The sequence below is a fragment of the Saccostrea echinata genome, unplaced genomic scaffold (assembly GCF_033153115.1).
Source record: "Saccostrea echinata isolate AGI-Se365-2 ecotype Australia unplaced genomic scaffold, CSIRO_AGI_Sech_v1 ptg000052l, whole genome shotgun sequence".
NCBI classification, from domain to species: Eukaryota; Metazoa; Mollusca; class Bivalvia; order Ostreida; family Ostreidae; genus Saccostrea; species Saccostrea echinata.
Genome location: NW_026889801.1, coordinates 13,061,671 through 13,072,905, shown reverse-complemented (window position 1 = coordinate 13,072,905; position 11,235 = coordinate 13,061,671). Strand labels below are relative to the sequence as shown.

The 11,235-nt window shown below is 34.0% G+C and overlaps 1 long non-coding RNA gene across 2 annotated transcripts; it reads left to right on the top strand.

Annotated features, from left to right (window-relative positions):
* Nucleotides 1-495: 495 nt before the first annotated feature.
* On the top strand, nucleotides 496-8,567 carry LOC133203927 (uncharacterized). Of its 2 annotated transcripts, XR_009723501.1 has the most exons (6): nucleotides 496-806; nucleotides 1,606-1,737; nucleotides 2,509-2,637; nucleotides 4,369-4,478; nucleotides 6,652-6,756; nucleotides 8,386-8,567. It is a non-coding gene; the product is annotated as an uncharacterized LOC133203927 (long non-coding RNA). The 2 variants fall into 2 exon arrangements; XR_009723502.1 differs by lacking the exon at nucleotides 496-806 and having other exon boundaries at nucleotides 1,668-1,693.
* Nucleotides 8,568-11,235: the final 2,668 nt, after the last annotated feature.

Here is an 11,235-nt window from a genome sequence, read left to right as displayed (position 1 = left end):
CGATTTTCAATGAGAATTTCATGAGAAGAGTCCACTTAGTGAAAAGTATCGCTAAAAATGTAACATTTGAGGATTAGCTCCTCTCTCAGATTTATTAGGCTGGTTCAGCATATGTTTAGCAAGATATTTCACCAGGATTTCTTTCTTATAAATTCCACAATGATCGATCTTGCATTGTATTCAATAGCACATTTGCCCCAATCCAACAGGCGTTTCCTACCTCCACCGCAAAAGAGTTCTGCTAAGTTAAGTATATGCAAAATCAAGTATTGACTTTTTCATCAAGTTGTGTGCAATAATCATTGAGGATTTGTTAAAGAATATTTTTGTTTGTTCCCTTTAAATCCTACAAACTGAGACCCTTTTCGATGTAAATTGTAAGTAAACAGTTATGATAACAATAATCATTGCGAGTATAGGGAGTGGCGCAAAGCCCCGCTCATCACTGGCAGCTCTTAATACAACGCGTGGGTGAAGAGAAAATTTGGACATTGCACATTGATCCAAACAAATTTTTTTTCCACAGTAACTTCTGGACCCACAATGCATTGCTTGTTAAATTACCTTCTCACAAGAATAACAATAAAAGTTCAACAAATAATAAACTCGCCTTTATTTATTGGATATATTGCAGATAAATAGTTAATAAAACATTCTTCATTAAAATAAGCACTGTTCTTTCTTCAGTTTAATGGTAATGAAACTTACATACCACATCATGTGCCGTCAGAGTCTAGACGCACCAAATGTCACGTGCGGTTTATAGAGACAGGCCTAAATACAATGATAAACAGTACACTGAAAAGGTGTCTGCGCTTGCCCTAATGGTCGCACGATTAAGATTTTATGATTGAATAATTCTCAGGTTTTTGATTGTCTGATAGCCAACATTTTAGAAATCAAAAAATGTTATACTGTAGACATATTACATTTGGATGTGTATTTTTTTTAGTGCCTTTGGCTGAAAGAATCTTCTGTTAATTCAAGTACAATGCTAAATGTCTTGCAGCACATAATTATTCATGATTAAGAACATTAAGAAATGTGCTAAATCAAATCTAAGCTAACTTGCTCAAAAGTTAATTTCCCTCAAATATCGTACATGTACACGCTAAATAGAATACATTTACAGTATTCACCTGCATGTTATCTTCCAGATGAATATTATTGAATTCATGTACAATTATTGACTTTTGATGAGGTCTACTCATTACTATACAGACCTGGTCAGGTATTAGTTGACTGAGACCGAAAGCTATTCAAAAGTCAAGAGCCGTTTTATCAAAAGATCTGGAATTTACTACATTTTTGACACTTTAGTTCTTGTCTCCAACAAATATAAACACTCATGATATAATGCATAGTGTAACTTAACACATTATAATTGTAATTGATCAGCTTAACAAATGTTTAAAAGTGGAAAAAAAAATTTAAACAACAGATACTCAACTATTTACTAAGAAATTAGCTTAGTGTCTCTGCATCTAGCATGTTAACATTTAAAACAACACATGTTTTCAAAACATGCACTTTGATTGGTCAAAAATGTTAGCAAATCTATGAATAAATAAATTCAGAATTAAATTTATGAAATTTTTTTGTTAGAATGTTTGAGGCAAACAGAAGATGCATGGAATCCCCCCTGAACATGGAGACAGTACAATTACATGCATTATCAAAGCTGGATTATTAGGTTCTACATTTAAACTCAACCATAAATATTTGCTTATTTTTAAGGTAATGAAATATTTCAAACCGAATTTGTTGTATCATTCAACATTTAATGTCCTGTATTGCTTTTTTTGATGTAGTATGTATGTATGTTGTTCTACGTCCCGTTCGAGAATTTTTCACTCATATAGAGATGTCACCATACACCGGTGAAGGGCTTCAAATTTTGACCTTTACTCGGCACTCGGGGCCACTGAACAGTGAGGGATCTTTATCGTGCCAACGCCTGCCGTGACACGGGGCCTCGGTTTTTAAGGTCTCATCCGAAGAACCCACAACTTTCACTTCAAAGTGCCGAGCGCATGGCGAAGAAACAGTTGCTACCCATTTTTATCGACTTAGGTCAGTCGCGGCTGAGATTCGAACTCACAACCTCCTGATCACAGAGTGAGCGCTCTACCAACTGAGCTACTGTGAACGGTCTTTTGGTGTAGTAGTTATAAGCTTCTAAAGCATATTGTTTTCAAAGAAACGAAAAAAAATTTAAAAAATGAAAAGTAATTTATGCTGATTTTAATAGCCTACACTTTAAAAAGATTTCTGTATTTCCCCCTCTGAACTGTAGAGATTAGACATGTCAATTGATATACTCTATATTATACAATTCTGTGGTTAATGATGCAACATAAGAATTTAAGTGCATAGTGTTGCCAAAGTACCTGCAGAAGTTGTTGTAAAACCTTCAGGGGTAAAAATATCATTTTCATCCTCTTATTTTCATACTTGATTGCCAAAGCTTAATTATGACTTTTATGAAGTTTTTCTTTTCCAATTTAGGTATACAGAGATCCCTTGAAGAAATAAAGAACAGCTTTTAATTAGAGAATTCTCTTTTAATACAGTTACAAAGCTTTCAAACCATGATGAGTAAAAAAGATGCAAGGAAATTTGTTTACAGCCTTCCAGGTAATAATAAAATAATTCAATCTTCCAAAAGAGATTTTATCTCACTCAAGCAGAAGACTCAAGTGAGCTTTTCTGATCAAAAAGTGTCCGATGTCTGTCTATCTAGCTGTCCGTCAACCTTCTGTCCATCTGTCTGTCATGTTGCTGCAGAACTGTAGCTCTCCGAAAAAAAAAATATATTGTCAGACCGGAGAGCTACAGTGCCACCCATTAAAAAAATGTGTATATTTACTGCGCCAAAAAAAAAGTAAGCAGAATCTCGATTTATTTCTCTGTTATCAACTGCAATCTAAAAATACTATTAACCCTGTGTCTCTAACATATTTTTGCACTTTTTCCACAACAAAACATTCTTTACAACCATTGTTAATCATATCAATAGCCCTCCTGGGCCTGAAATTGAAATCATCGAAAATTTTGTCTATTTATTCTGCCATCTTGGGTGGCAAGGTAATTCGGTCCAACGCGCTTCTTGCAGATGTCAACTACAAGAGTAGTTGATAGAGGTCTAAGGAAAATTTTGAAATCCAGGTTTTGTGCAGTTGAGGTAAAAATTTAGAGAAATTAATTCAGAACCGAGCGCAACTTTTTGTGTGCAATAAATATACACTTTTTTTTCTATGGGTGGCACTGTAGCTCTCTGGTCGTCTATCCCAATTTTTTCAAACCAGCAAGTTACAGATCAGCAGCTTTCTGTCATGTTGTCCGTAAACTTAATTTTTACATTTTCAACTTCTTCTTCAGAACCACTGGGCCAATTTCAACCAAACTTACCTCAAAGCATTCTTGGGTGAAAGGAAAGGAATTTAAGATTGTTTAGAGGAAGTGCCATGCCCCCTTTCAGGGGGAGATAATAAGGAACTCATGAAAATTTGAATTTTAAAAATTTTCTGCTCAATAACCACTTGACCAGAAATGATGAAATTTATGTGAAAGCTTCTATTAAAGTTTGTTCAAATCATGACTCCCAGGGGTAGGATGGGATCATAAGAAGGGATCAGAGAATTACATAGGAATATGTAGGAATTATCCTCAAAAATCTTCCTCCTAAAAACAGCAAAGCCATTATTAGTCATTTTTTATACAGAGGCTTCCTCAGGTAGTGAAGATTCAAATTTGTTTAAATCATAACCTCCGGGACTAGCATGGGGCCACAACAGGGGATCAGGGTAATGCATTGGAATATATAGAAAATATTTTTTTTTAAATCTTCTTCCCAAGAACAACAAAGCCATAATTTCATATTTTTTTTTTAGAAACTTTAAAGGTATTGTAGACACAAATTTGCTAAAATCATGCCTGGGGAGAGGGGGGTGGTTAAGGTGGGACCACAATAGGCAGTAAAAGTTTTATAATGGAATACATATGGAAAATGTCTTTAAAAATCTTCTTCTTAAGAAGAGGAAAATTTATATGAAGTCATATTTATATGGAAGCATTCTCAGGTAGAGTAGATTGAAGGTTACATGTATTCAAATCATGACCCCCTATGGTAGGGTGGGGCTATAATATGTGATCAGTTTTACACAAGAATAAATAGGAGAAGAAAGAATCTGCTGACGGAGAACAGAAGGGCCATAGTTAATCAGGTGAGCATTATGGCCCATGGGCCTCTTGTTTGTTCAATATTTACATTAAGAATGGTTGTGTAGAAATCATCAAGATTCACCTATTATGTGTCATATTTTTTAAGTTAAAAGGTAACAGTAAATATTGTTTGTTTATCAACAGATTCAGCAAATAATGCTAGAGAATTAGTTAATGCAAGACCTAATGATGGAAATGTACCAGGTTCCATGGCTAGGAGAATGTCAGAAAGCCTCATCATTAGTGTGTTACAGGTAAAAAATTTTTTTAGGAATTTAAGAAATAAATAACAGCTACTGTTAAAAATTCACTAGGAAATGAATTTGGTTGGTTCCCAATCACATCTCTTGAGAAGCCTGAAAGTCTCATTGATGAAAGTGTTACCATGCTGGTTTCTCAGGTGCCTATAACACTGATATCCTACATGTAGGTCCCAGTCAAGCATCTGCTCTGCTCAAGGTTCCAGGAGTGAAAAATGTTGGTTAGGAATAAAGTGGCATCAGGTATTGCTTCTGTCATAGAATCTTCTTTTTAAGAATTAATTAACCCCTTAGTCAGTATTAGGGGTATATAGTTTTTGCCCTGCTTATCAATCTTGTTTGTCTGCAAAAATTTAACCTTGCCCATAACTTTTTTAGTAGATGGAACTATGACATTCATATTTCACAGGTCACTTGTGACAATACCTTTCTTTGGGTATCACTTAATTTGACCTCTTGACCTTGGAATTTGACCCACTTGCACAAAAAATTACCAAATTTTAACCTTTGCAATAACATTTGAACGGTTGTGCTAGGGCTTTCATCCTTCACTTGTATATTCATTGTGGTAAGACCTTTTAATGGGCACAAATATTTTTGACCTTTTGACCTTGACCTTAGAGTTTGACCCACTTTTTGAAAACTTTAACCTCGGCTATAATTTTCAACAGTTAGTACAAGGTCTTTCATATTTCACAGGTGTATTCCTTGTGACAACACCTTCCTTTGGATACCAACAGTTTGACCTTTTCACCTTGACCTTATAGTTTGACATGTATTTGAGAAACTTCAACCCTCGCCCTACGGGGGCATCAGTGTTTCACAAACACATTTTGTTTCACATAAATTGTAGCTTTAACAAAGACACACTGTTGATAATTTTTTAAGATGACATTTTATTTACAAGTTATGCTGGGGAGTTCTGTTAAAATATTCTGTTTACATGAGGTCATGATGAACAAAAGAAGGTAGTACACAGTGTTTAGACTGGCAGAAGAAGTGATATGGTATCATTATTTCCTTATACATATACAGTAAAACACGCTTTAGCTTATAATGAATTCAAGCTAATAGCAAAGTGATTTTTATTCTCTGTTTTTTTTTAAACATATTACAACTCAATGTATACATGAATAATGATTTACCTTAAGTTTTTAACAAAGCAAAATTGTCTGTCCCTAGCACTTTGATATAGGCTTGTTTTTCTGACTAACTGTACAAGTATTTATTCCACCAGTTCAAATTTTAATATGAATTGTATACCTTTTATGCTTTTGGTAACTGTGATTTATTGTAGAATTATGTCCACAGCATTTTTTAATCTTTGCAAAAACTATTAGAATTATTATTAGTCCCCCACCTGTGAAACCAGAGGTGACAATAGGTTTCACCGTGTCTGTGCGTCTCTCTGTACATCTCTCTGTCTGTCCATATGTATGTCTATCAGTCTGTCCCACTTGGTTTTCCACACTTTTTTTCTAAACGCTTGCAGATATTGAGATGTTTTTTGGTATGTGAGTCTAACTTGATGAATTATAGATTAAGTTTGCATTATGATTTTTTGACGGAATTATGGCATTTTCAATTTTAAATGGGAACCAGATTACACTTGCTGGTAGGGGACGAGCATTGCAATGGCAAAACTCTCAGAATGCTTGTTCTGGTTGAATTGTTTGTGTTTTTAGTCCCCTACCAGTGAAACTGGAGGGGACTATAGGTTTCCTCTGAGTCTTTCTGTCCGTCTGTCTGTCTGTCCCTCTGTCTGTCTGTCAGTCTGTCCCACTTGGTTTTCCGCACTTTTTTCCTAAACGCTTGCAGATATTGAGCTGATTTTTGGTATTGAGTGTATCTTGATGAATTACAGATCAAGTTTGCATTTCGTTCCGCTTCATTGATTTTTGACGGAATTATGACCTCTTCAATTTCTAAGGGTTTTCCGCAATTTTCTTCTAAACGCTTGCAGATATTGAGCTGATTTTTGGTATGTGACTTTACCTTGATGAGTTATAGATCAAGTATGCATTTCGTTCCGCTTCATTGATTTTTGATGAAATTATGGCATTTTCAATTTTTAACGGGAACCAGATTACACTTGCCGGTAGGGGACTAGTATTGCTAATGCAATACTCTCAGAATGCTTGTTACAATTAAGTTGCATTTTTTTCAGAGGCAGTAAAGGAAATCGATGGTGATGTTTCTTGTGTTGGTGATGAGAATCAGAGTGAGGAGGAAATGGATGACAGTCAAGACAATCATGATTTCCACATTCCAGGTACTGTATACACACTACATTACTGCATTACCCATCTTTAAGCAATAACTTCCTTTTCTTGATATTATAAGCAGAAGCCCTGAATGCGTAGCATTGTTAAGGCTGCATAAAGGGGGTGGGGCCTAATTTTTACGGGAAAAGTTTACTATGACATCACACAAAAATAGTTATTCCTCATAATACCAGAAAATGAAATAATTTGCAATTTTAAACTATCTTAACATAATAAACAACATGAAAACTACCAATGCATTAGTTTTTGTTGCTAGTTAAATCCCACAGAGCAGGTTATTAACAAATTACTGATTGCAGTGAACTTGTCGACATGACATCATTTTGGTAAAAATGACATATTTCATGTGCTGTGAGAGACAGAACGAAGATTTTTTTTTACAGTGAAAAATGTATTTTATTATTAAACAGAATATTATTTACAGATTTCAGACAGGCAAGTGATACAAATGTAAAACCTTTGTTTAGTGCAATTATTCAATAATTATACAGAAAATGTATTTAATAAATTCTTCCGTGTTTTTATGTACAAGGTTCCGGACCCATGTTTAACATCGAGGTGCCTAATTAAATTGTTTTTTCGCAAGGGCATACACTTAATAGATCTTATCCGTTTTTCGAATGTAAATAAAGGATATTTTCCTTAACTTGAAAAGTGCTGCTGCTTCCCCGAAATCCAGAGCATTATTTAATAAATGCATAAAACACTTTGTAAAGGTCACACATATTTCAGCTGGAGCTACATAACATGAATTTTTCCTTATAAAATGTAAATTCTAAAGCAGCAGAACTTTTCAGAAAGTACAATGTATATAGAAATAATTTATAACTTAGATTTTTTAATGGAACTAGGATATGCCCTTGTGATATTGAAATTTGTGTATGACCTACATGTAGTACACATTATATGCAATTATCACGTGACTTCCATATAAGGTTACCAAACTAGATTCAATATAGAGTGGGGTATAGGCCTACAATATTATTTTTATTAATTTTTAAGTCATCTGGGAATATAATAGCTTTACAAAAATAAATCAGCATTAAAAAGTTATCTATTTGTACATGCCTATTTTCCATTGATTTCTTCACAGTATGCCTTAACAGTGCTGCGTGGTCTACATGCATGAAAAATGTGTAGTTCTCAATACTGGATATTGAGTATGAACAGAAGAGCTTCAGTATAAGTGACAAAAAGAGTGGTTATATATTCAAGGGTAGAGCAAGGTATATTCTGAAATAAGTTATTTGCATTGGTGGAACTTTACCAATATGAGAGTCATCGCATTTCACACAGATGTCTTCTGAATGGAGATGGAAGAGTGAGATTAAATTCCAAATAGAACAAAATATTGATCTAAAACTGAATGTAAATTTAAGTAGCCAAGCACGCAAGTTCACAGATCATTCAAATAATGAATGTACCTATTTAATACATATATATTAGTGAACAATCATTCTCCTACCAAATTGTATTTCAGATACCGAAAAGTTCTTCACTTTTCACAAAATACTTAGCCAGTCATGATAAGCCACTTTCAGAGCTATTTGCTTTATTTTTATACAGACAAAAGTATAAACAGAAGAAAAATTATATTCTGAAAATTTGATTTTAAGGAAAAGGAAGCCACTTTCTGATCACAGATCCACAACAGAAATGGAAGATTCTGCATGCAAGTGACAGAAGATACAAAAAATCCCAAGGACATCATGTGAAATGATTTTAATCAAAAAACATTTCAGAAAAGATTACAAAAATGTAATAAAAACTTAGATAAGTGTTAAAGACCAAGTATATAATCTAGTTTAAAAAAAACAGAGAAAATCGAGATTTACACACTAATTTCAATTGATATATTTTTGAGAAAAATGATAAACACTGTGTTTCGGAGCCACAATTAGCAGTATTGGGGGTTAAATTGTTTGCAGCAGTTTTATCATTATGAAACCTGCATGGACCATGATACTGCATGACTGAAGAGTGCAGAAGAAACTGCATGATGTGTGTAGCAAATGATTTTGAAGTACATGTATTAAATATTCTGTGCAGAAGGAAATTTTTTCCTTTTTTTTCATGAACATGTTTTCAAGTATCGCATGACCTTTCTGAAAGTGAAAAAAATGTGCATGTCCCAATTAAGTTTGATCAAGTCTTCAAATAAAGTTATATGCAGAAATTCTTTTTTTATTTATCCACTATGGTATTGTTTATGAAATCTACAGTGAAATGTACTTTTAAGTGAGTTGAATTGAATATAAAGAGTTGGGTTCACTTTATGCATAAGATAGCCCTGTCCTTATATCAGTTAATTGTCCATCACCCTCTGTCCCATTTCTAACATCCAAATAAAGCTGAGAGTGCCTTTCATTCCTTTAACAAAGTTTCTTAAAGAGTCCAGAGATTGGAAATTAAACAAGCTTTGTAAAATTGCAAAGTTCTTGAACTTTTGCAGAAAACAGGCTTATTTGAAAGAAAACTAAATACAAGCTTACTCCTTGACCCAAAATATAAAACATGTTTTTCAGAAACAGATCCTTAATTATTAATATCCTCAGCATGGATTAGAGATTGCACTCTATATGAAATATTTTTGAAAAATGCTAAAACTTTTGTCCGTTGTTGAAGGAATTTTCAGGATATGGGGAAAATCTTTCCTTTATATTGATGTTTGAAATAGGACCCTGGGACTTTGTCAGTTAATTGGTATGTATGAAGGGCCATTTTATGGATAAAGTGAACCCAGCTCTTTACATCATTTTTAATAGATACAGTCACCAAAGGTCCAAAAGATAATTTAATGCACATGATACCAAAACTGAGTAGTTTTGATTTCTCACAATTCAAAGGGCCATAAAAACCCTAAGTTAACCTTGCTTTTTTATAATGTTTATGTCTACAAACTTTTACCATATGTATCAGGTCCTTAGTTTCTAAAAATACCATTATCTTGTGTAGGTCCCCTGAGTTTTACCATCGGGTATAAGGTCCCCGGTTTCTATAAATACCCTTATCTTGTGTAAGTCCCCAAACTTTTACCATGTGTATCAGTTCCTCAGTTTCTATTAATACCCTTATCTTGTGTAAGCCCCCAAAGTTTTACCATGTGTATAAGGTCCTCGGTTTCTATACATACCCTTATCTTGTGTAAGCCCCCAAACTTTTACCATGTGTATCAGTTCCTCAGTTTCTATTAATACCCTTATCTTGTGTAAGTCCCCAAAGTTTTACGATTGTGTATGAGGTCCTCGGTTTCTATAAATACCCTTATCTTGTGTAAGCCCCCAAACTTTTATCATGTGTATAAGGTCCTCAGTTTCTATACATACCCTTATCTTGTGTAAGTCCCCAAACTTTTACCATGTGTATAAGGTCCTCAGTTTCTTTAAATACCCTTTATCTTGTGTAAGTCCCCAAACTTTTACCATGTGTATAAGGTCCTCAGTTTCTATACTTTCATTATGTGTAAGTCCCCAAACTTTTACCATGTGTGTAAAGTCCTCAGTTTCTATAAATACTCTTATCTTGTGTAAGTCCCTAAACTTTTATCATGTGTATAAGGTCGTCAGTGTCTATAAATACCCCTATCTTGTGTAAGTCCCAAAACTTTGCATGTGTATAAAGTCCTCAGTTTCTATAAATACCCTTGTCTTGTGTAAGCCCCCAAGCTTTTACCATGTGTATAAGGTCCTAAGTTTCTATACATACCCTTATCTTGTGTAAGTCCCCAAATTTTTACCATGTGTATCAGTTCCTCAGTTTCTATTAATACCCTTATCTTGTGTAAGTCCCCAAACTTTTACCATTGTGGATAAGGTCCTCGGTTTCTGTAAATACCCTTATCTTGTGTAAGCCCCCAAACTTTTATCATGTGTATAAGGTCCTCAGTTTCTATACATACCCTTATCTTGTGTAAGTCCCCAAACTTTTACCATGTGTATCAGGTCCTCAGTTTCTTTAAATACCCTTATCTTGTGTAAGTCCCCAATTTTTTACCATGTGTATAAGGTCCTCAGTTTCTATACTTTCATTATGTGTAAGTCCCCAAACTTTTACCATGTGTATAAGGTCCTCAGTTTCTATAAATACCCTTATTTTGTGTAAGTCCCTAAACTTTTATCATGTGTATAAGGTCCTCAGTGTCTATAAATACCCTTTATCTTGTGTAAATCCCAAACTTTGCACGTGTATAAAGTCCTCAGTTTCTATAAATACCCTTGTATTGCGTAAGTCCCTAAACTTTTACAATTTGTGTAAGGTCCTTAGTATCTATACTTTCATTATGTGTAAGTTCCCAAACTTTTATTATGTGTATAAGGTGATCAGTTTCTATACATTTATTATGCATAACTTTAACTATGTGTATAAAGTACTCAATTTCTATAAATACCTGCATCTTGTGTAAGTACCCAGTTTCTATAAATACCCTTATGTTATTTAAGTCCCTTAACTTTTATCATGTGAATAAG